Genomic DNA, 8652 nt, shown 5'->3' on the forward strand with positions numbered 1-8652 from the left:
GCTGATCCAACTGCTCCGGGATGTTTATACCGGCGCGTCTACGAACATTAATACTGACGAGGGCCCGACGACCGCGGTCCCGATCCAGTCTGGGGTGAAGCAAGGTTGCCCCATATCGCCGATCCTGTTCAATCTGACCATTGAGCTGATTGTGCGCGCGGTGCAGGCCTCAGCAGCAGCGGGAGGCCACGGAGTTAAAGTCCATGGCGAGCCTGTCAACATCCAAACATTTATTCAACCCTGTTTGTCATTCGCATGATGCGCGGGGGGGCGTCCCGAAGAAATACGTCCACAAGTTGGTTGCTGTGATTGTCGCTGCTGCCAAAGAAATCTGCCAACTACCTGTCCGCGCAACAAATAACTATATATTCGCGGGCCGAGATGTTGGCGGGTTGGGGTTGCAGCACCCCGGGTCTGAGGCAGATATCCAAACCATCGTTCAGACGGTGCGGATTCTGGCCTCAAAAGACCCTTCTTTGCGCAGCATTGCCTCACAGCAACTCTTGTCGGTCGTCCGCCGAACGATCCACCGCGACCCTGAGGAGTCAGACGTAGACAAGTTCTTGTCTGGCTCTATGGAGGGGCTGTTGGCGAATTCTGGGAATAGCGGCCAAATTTCTACCCTATGGTCAAGGGCGAGGGCTGCGGCGAGAAGATTGAAAATAACTATCAGCCGCGCCCTTTCAGGCGAGCCAGTGGTCTCTCTGGCCCAGTCCCAGGAGTGTGGCGTGGGTGAAATCTGCGCTGCACTGAGGAGCTGGACCAGAGAGAAGTTTGCCCAACAGTTGCTTGCCATGCCAGACCAAGGGAAGGTGGCCGCTTGCCTGAAGGGAGATAGGTTTGCCAACGACTCCTCATGGATTCGCGCGGGATCCTTCATGCGTTTTTGCGACTGGCGCTTCATTCACAGGGCGAGCCTCAACTGTCTGCCTACGAATGTTGCCATACACCGGTGGAACCCCTCCTGCCCAATGAAGTGCCGGCGGTGTGACTATCCTCGAGAGACTCTGGCACACATTGTGGACCACTGTCTCCCGAGCATGATGCCCATCCGTCGCCGGCAGAACATGATCCAGAACCGCCTGGTCAAGGCCATTTGTCATGGGGAAGTCTTTGTTGACCAACACGTCCCTGGTGATCCCTCCCCACGTGAAAGACCTGATATCACTGTGGTGGAGGGAAACAAGATCACCATTGTGGATGTGGCTGTCCCCTTTGACAATGGCCCTGATTCCCTCACTGCCTGTGCAACGGCCAAACAAGAAAAATATTCAGAGTTGCGCCGAGCATTGGCAGCGGAGGGCAAGGACGTCCAGGTGTGTGGGTTTGTGGTCGGGGCGTTGGGGTCGTGGTTCGCAGGCAATGAGTCTGCCCTGAATCGTCTGGAGATTTCACGACCTTACCGCAGACTGATGAGAAAATTGTGCTGTATTGACGCAATCAAGGGATCGCGGGATATATACATTGAACATATGTCGGGCCACCGTCAGTACGCCGAGGGAGCCTGATTGTCTTGTCTGGTCTTGGATTTGTTGATGTTTGTTTTAAATTGTGTTGTTTTTTATTCACATGAGTTTCTTTCTGTTTACTGTGAATGGATGGATGTGTGGATCGTTGAATCTTGGCGGCCAAAAGGTCGAGGAGCGAGTGCCGATAAGAGACTGGCCCCGCTTTTTAAACCTGGCTTTGTGCCCCTTATTGGTCCCTGGATGATTTTTTGGAAATTTCCAGGGTCCCTTCTTCTTTCTATTTTATATTTGATTACCCCTTTTGTGGGGGAAACTTTTTTTTTTTTTTTTTTAAACGTTGTGTTTTGATTTTTAAATTTTTTAATAAATCTGGTCTTATCAGTTTAATAGCTGATATGTCCCGCAATGCGGGACTAGTCTATTAAATGGATTTTTGGTATCGGGAGTTGGATTAGGGGCTTGCTCCGTCCGCTCCACGTATCGACCCGGTATTGCAGTACCTCCGGGAACGGTGCATCCCCTTTGGGGGGACCTGGAAAACAAAGAAAAGATCCTTAAGGAGAAACTACAAGATTTGCTTTTACAACTGGAGAGAAATATTTAAACTTGAAAACTCTGATGAGTGAATCGGGAAGTTGTGCAGTGGTTTGTGGGTTCTTCCTCTCTAATAAATCTTCCCACTCATAATTATTCGCCACAAGTTAAAAAAAATTTATGTTAAATTAAAAAGGCAATGTGGGGATGACAAACTTCAGTCTAAAAAAGGTCCTAAACAAGATCGGGATTATGTTGGTTTAGAGAGTCGACAACAGTGTTGCCGTCACATAACAATCCCTACATCACTGCCTCATTTACAATTCATCAATCATTGCTTCAAGCCTCTACAAACATTTCACTGGTTACAACAGTACTTGATTACTCTTGTAGTGTAGCCACACACTGAGACTGTACAAATTAGCAATCCGAGTATAATGTTATAATATCAGTGCATGATCATCAACTTCTTACAAACTGCATGAACATCTCTAATTTCAGTATTATATAATTATGTCCATTTGTGATTGGTTACTCTATGTTGATAAAAAAGAAAAGTAGGAAAGAAAACTGAAACTGCAGGAAGTCCCTGAAATTATAGAGGAGCTTCTTATACTTTTGCAGAAATTATATAGAGGAGCTTATGATACTTTTCGCTAGGCCGAGCTCTCGACAGTAGTCTGGAGGCAGTGATGTCGGGGTTGTTATGTGACGGCAATACTGTGAGCTACTCTCTAAACCAACATCATCCCTATCTCGTTGAGGACCTTTTTTAGAATGTAGTTTGTCATTCCCACATTGCCTTTTTAATTTAGCATAATTTTTTTTATTAACTTGTTTCTGTCATTTTTTACAATGTGGAATAACACAATGGTATATGGTACTCAGAGGATACCCAATCTTGGAGCAAAAGTGCCAAGATATCTGAGTCAGCAATGTCAAACACTGCACATGTTCCAATATTGTCTAACCGCTAACGTAACCCGGACTGTATCTTGCAGCTCTGTCTTATTGCTCGTTTCTCAAAGAGTAATGTCTTCATCCAGTCTCAGGCCACACAATGACCTGCACATAGAAATGCCCAAAATAACTGATGTGGTTTCCCTTTAACCAATAGGGTGGGGGCAGAGGAAAGGGGCGGAGCCCATATCAATTAATTGACCATTGACCACTCCAGGCGATGCAGTGTGCCAAAACAAAGATGAAAGGAACACGAAATGTCAGTTCAAATATTTATTAAACTAGGTCCATTGGACCAAATTTTAATTGGGGACTTTTGGATCTTCAGGGATTTTTGGGTCTTTGATGACTTTTGGGTGTTTGGGGATTTTTGGGTCTTTTGGGTCTTTTTGGTCCTTGGGGACTTTTGGGTCATCTGCGGTTTTTGCGTCATCTGGGGTTTTTGGGTTTTCGGGGACGTTTGGTTCATTGGGACTTATTGGTCATCTAAGTCCTTGGGGCTTTTGGGTCATCAGAGACTTTTTGGGTCCTTGGGGACTTATGGGTCCTTGTGGACTTTGGGGTGATCTGGGTCTTTTGGGTCCTCGGGGACTTTTGGGTGATTTGTGTCATCTTGGTATTTTGGGTCCTCGGGGGTCTTTTGGGTCAAGTGTTGAAGGGTCTGCCAAGGTCTAAGGGGTCTCGGCAGTCTAAAGGGTTAAAAGGCACATTTGAATCGTGCGGAATTAATTAATAGACGTGAAAAAGTATGACACACTAGGCTAAATAGACACACACACACACACACACACACACACACACACACACACACACACACACACACACACACACACACACACACACACCTCCATTTATCGTAGATTCAATTTGACTGGATTCCTTGTTCAGTCTGTTTTATACGACGGCATAAGTGATGAGCTGACGTAGCGAATCTGGCGCCGAGAAACCGTGACTCGAGATGGTTTATTGACCACGTGGTTTCCTTTTTGACTCGCGACCACTGAACTATAACACTACTGACTGAACTATAACACTATAACACTGAACTATAACACTACGTGGAACGGACGGTGCCCGTGATCCGCTGAAGCCACCGACATGTATGGCGCCCCCTATCGTATGCACCCAGAAAAATGAATGCCCCCATAGCCTTTGTGGGTAGGTGTAAGTTTTCCAAGATAAATTTTGCCATTATTTTCATCGCAAGAACGTACTAAAAATATTGAATCCATGATTATCAATGTTACACACATGACTAATACTGTAATGTACACTGTACTTGCACAAAATACAAGGCAAAACATGGCTATCAAGGTCGAGTTTAGGTAATTTTGTGGCATACTGTCCATAATTCACACACAAAGCAAATTACAATAAACATGTCAAAAAAAATTAAAGGAAGTGTAGCACAACAAAGCGCTTAAATTGCATCATATACTTCATACATGTACACATACATAGATATAATAGTGAGTAAACATGCATAAATGTCCATGATAGGTACATGAACATTTTCTGTACAGTGTATACAGTAACAAATATGTTGCATTTCAGAAATGAGCTGATGAGAGTGAGGCAAGAACTTTCAACTGTAGTTATACAAATAACAAGGTAAATTACTGTACACAGTCAAGTGTCAAAGCTTCATACTATTAAAAAAATTACCAGTGACAATAATTTTCACTATCATTAAGATCATACATGTCTTTGAAATATCTGGATGTTGTATGCTAATAAAAAAAAAAATCCAATTTATTATCATTTTCTACATAATATAAAGTCCATGTCTACTGATGACGAAACAAAATTGTTTTGGCTAGGAGCTTCCTTACTTTGGGCCCGGTAGCAGCATCTGTTTTTACCCTTCCTAAGTGGTAGAGCTTGATCTGTCCATACCGTGATGCAATTTTCTTGATCAGGCTGTGAATGTGGTTGTTGTCAATTGTAGTATCAAACTGGTGACGGTGCAACTGAGGAAATAAGTTCATGTGGCTTGTGTTCTCCAGAACTGAGGAAGAGATAGCAGATGTCACTCCACGGCCTTGAGGAAGCTTTCCTTGAGTTATTCTTAGAAGTCGCTGGAAACATTTCTCTGTTTCTCTACATACAGATACTACGCTAGCTGATGGCCTCTGCAGCCTCCCGCGATCTTTCATGGTGACAAAGTCATGAGCATTGCCATCAGAAGATGACATTGCATTGGCACATTCCATACAGTCCATATGCAGCCTAAGAGATTTCACAATGTATCCACTGATGTAGTTGACAGCCGCATCCTTATATTCTGATAAGGGCTCAATATGTGGCATGTCACTGTAGTCATGATCTGTCTTGCTGGGTTGTCTGGGAATGAGATCATACTTTCGAGTAATGTTCATAGTTGTGACATCATTGACGCTCTCAGTGTGAAGAATGGCTGTGTCATCACGAAGAATACAGTTCCCAGTGCCATTTTTTATGTGATGTCTCATCAACAGGCGTTTGTATGCAGCTTTGAACTGTCTTGCAGTGGGGTTGTTGTTGAATCCTCCACGTGCTCTGAGGGCGGAAAAGAACAATTCAATGTGATCCTGAGAGAATTTATACGTTAGTAGGTATTTGAGTGGGGCATCGGTTGGTGCGACAAGTTCTTGATACATGTTTAAAATGCTTCTGATGCTAACAACGAAGCCAACAAAACCAGTCTTTCTTGGTCCTTCACACATTTTCCTACCAGATCCATCTTTGAGACCGAGAAGGAAGACTTCAGCATCATGCAATCGTTGTTGAATGGATGCATGGTTGTCCCCTTTCAATGGTGCTTTCAGCCCCCTTCCAAACGGATTTCTGCTGTTTAAAGCATCGAAGGCTGAATCAACATGCCGAAGAAACTCTATAGTTGCACTGCAGCCCTGGAATTGTGGAAGTTGAAGTTTTTCTTCGCAATATTGCAGAGCATCAGCAACACTGGCACTGAATATTTGTGCTGCCAGGTTCACTTTCATTTTCTGCGTTCTCCACTGAATGTGGGCATTTTTTACCTTGTTCCCAAGTCGGAGTCCTTCAGATCCTTGAAGTTTGTGAAGCTCTTCAATGTATGTCCATTTCACACTTTGACCATCCTGCGTTCTAAAAATCCCACCATCTGCAAATGAATTGCGAAGTAGTTTCAGCATATGGCAGACGTCAAGTATCACATATACGCGCACGGAAGGGTCAGCTGGGTGTGGAAATGAAGGATCCATTCCATTGATGTTCACGTTTGCTCCTAGTACCTTCATCATTGCAATATGGCAGGATGGCCCATCGCACGTTAATGACACAGCACGTACACCAATGTTATTCAGTCGCAACAGACATTCCAGAACCAAATTTGCCCTTTCTGCTCCCGTCATTCCATCTATGAGGAAATATGCTAATGGTATTTTCCAAGATTCATTCACTGAGACTGCCATGAGAACAAGGGCATCTTTAGCTAATGGGGTGGCATCATCTGTTGCACCATTTCCAACATCTACATAGCCATGATATTTGCCTTCAGCAAATTCCACATGCTTGTGAATAGACATCTCATCCAACATCAAGGCGATGATAGTCTCCTTTCCAGTTTCTCTGTTTCTGGTCACTTTTCCTGCTAGTGAGGAGAATGCCTGTTTCGTGAAACCTGGATCACCATCAATCCTACTGTACCATCTCCGAAGTTGGCGTGGGTGGGGTATGCTCAAGTCAAAAGTTTTTCTGACATATTCATAAGCCTTTGCCGAGTAGAATTGTAGTGTGAGTGCAAAGGACTTCAGCTCCTCAGGATAAGCAGATGATCCCTTTCCCTTTTTGCATTCAACGATTCTTGTCATCAAATCTTTAGGTATGCCATCAATGGTGCCATCAAGCAAGTCCGCGCAATTGGTGGAAATCAGGTTTTCATTCCGTAGCTCATTGATGACACCTCTCAGGGTCTCTACCTTCCGCTTAAAACGGCGTGTTCGTTGATGCACTACTTTCATTTTCTTTTGACATATTTCCAGTCTCTCTATGGACTTATCTAACTTGTGCTTCAATTTCCTCGGAGAGTCCATTGTAGCATAATTGTGCTCAGCCAGCGGGTCAACAGGGGCATTTTGCTGTGGCAATGGGCAAGAATGAAGATCTGGTTCCCTTAAAGGTGGTGTAGAAATGCGGACTGCTGGGCATTTCCGGTTGTTCACTTTCTGAAACAAAAAACAAAAAACAAAATTTCAAAGGGTAATTCCATGCAAACAGTGATGTACATTGCAGAAGCTAATAATTAAAATTGCTGTAATCACTATAGGAACTAGTAAATTTCATAAATTAGTATTTTAATCACAAAGTACCAGAAGGTCTTACATTGGTTGCCCATTTGTGTGCACACAAACAAAATCAGAATTTCTGCCAGTGTGCATTAGCAGGTAACATAAATGTTCCCAAAATGTGATCTCTTTCAATACATTAGTTGTCTAAGAGACTAAGACAATCAAATAGACAATGTCATCAGATATAAAGATAAATTCTTTAAAACTATTTTATTGCAGCCGTCTAATGACAGGTGCCTCTTTTGGTGAAAATTGTCATCCCTTAAACAATGGCTTTATTCCAAAGTGTTACTAAAATTCATTATGAAATTTAATTTTGTTTTACACCTCACCAATTGCATCAATTATTTCTGATGTGAAGGATTGTCTTAGTACCTCAAAACCTGATCAAGACACACAATATCAAAGATGGAATCACATGTGACATATATACTGTACATGTCACAATGTACTCTACCTGTATTTCTTAGTCTAAGTTTGATATAATTATTAATAATAGAACAGTGTACACTCAGAGCAACTTGGATTTAAATGTACAGATGTGAATACAACATACCTTTTGGAGATGACGAGGGAGGTCAAATATTGTTGGCACAGCAGAATCACGGAGCTTTACACGCAGTCCAAACGTGTGGAAGCTTTGTGCTGTGAAGTGCTTGGAGCATAGCACAGACCTGGCTGTTGGCATCCATCTGTCCCTCCGCATGTTTATCAGCCATTGCCTCAACCGATCTGGGTTGCATCGTGGAAACCTGAAAAAAAAAGTGATTACATGTAAGTGACAAAAGGGTGACAAGGGAAAAAAATGGTATGCTTGTTAAATCTAGAGACATTCCATGTGCGGCAACTCTCACTAGGATGGAGCTTATTGTAAAATGACTGTCTGAAAAAAGCTGTTTTAGGCTAAAAAAATATATATAGACTATAGCCAGCGCCACGCCAGACAGCCCGACAGCAAGTTCAACTGTTCCATTATTGTTTTGTCGAATGAAATGAAACTTGGTATACATTTTTTTTGTTCTTGAATTTTAATTCTTTCTCAGACAAAACTACGGACATCAATATTGTTTTGTACACCAGAAAATGGTGTGATTTCATGTTAAACTTGTCACATCTCTCCTTCTTTGATTACCATTCTCCACACAACAAACACCAAAATATATGGTTGGGACTACACTGCCTGTAAATTGGCGTTTCCTTACCTGTGAAATGTCAACCCTTTCTCGCGATTTTCACGAACATCTCGATTCGTGCAGTTGATTGCAGAACAGGATGGCATTCTGTTTTACTCTAGTATCATGTCACCGAAGTGAAACAACTAAGAACAAATGTGCAATTATGAAAGAAATCTCTATATAAATCTTGCAAGATGTGTACGT

At 42.9% G+C, this 8652-nt stretch overlaps 1 pseudogene; it reads left to right on the top strand.

The window, feature by feature from the left end:
- Positions 1–1812: 1812 nt before the first annotated feature.
- Positions 1813–1991, top strand: LOC144891905 (U2 spliceosomal RNA; annotated as a pseudogene).
- The last annotated feature ends 6661 nt before the right edge of the window (positions 1992–8652 follow it).

Source organism: Myxine glutinosa, chromosome 4 (genome assembly GCF_964187855.1).
Source record: "Myxine glutinosa chromosome 4, kmMyxGlut1.1, whole genome shotgun sequence".
Classification (NCBI taxonomy): Eukaryota; Metazoa; Chordata; class Myxini; order Myxiniformes; family Myxinidae; genus Myxine; species Myxine glutinosa.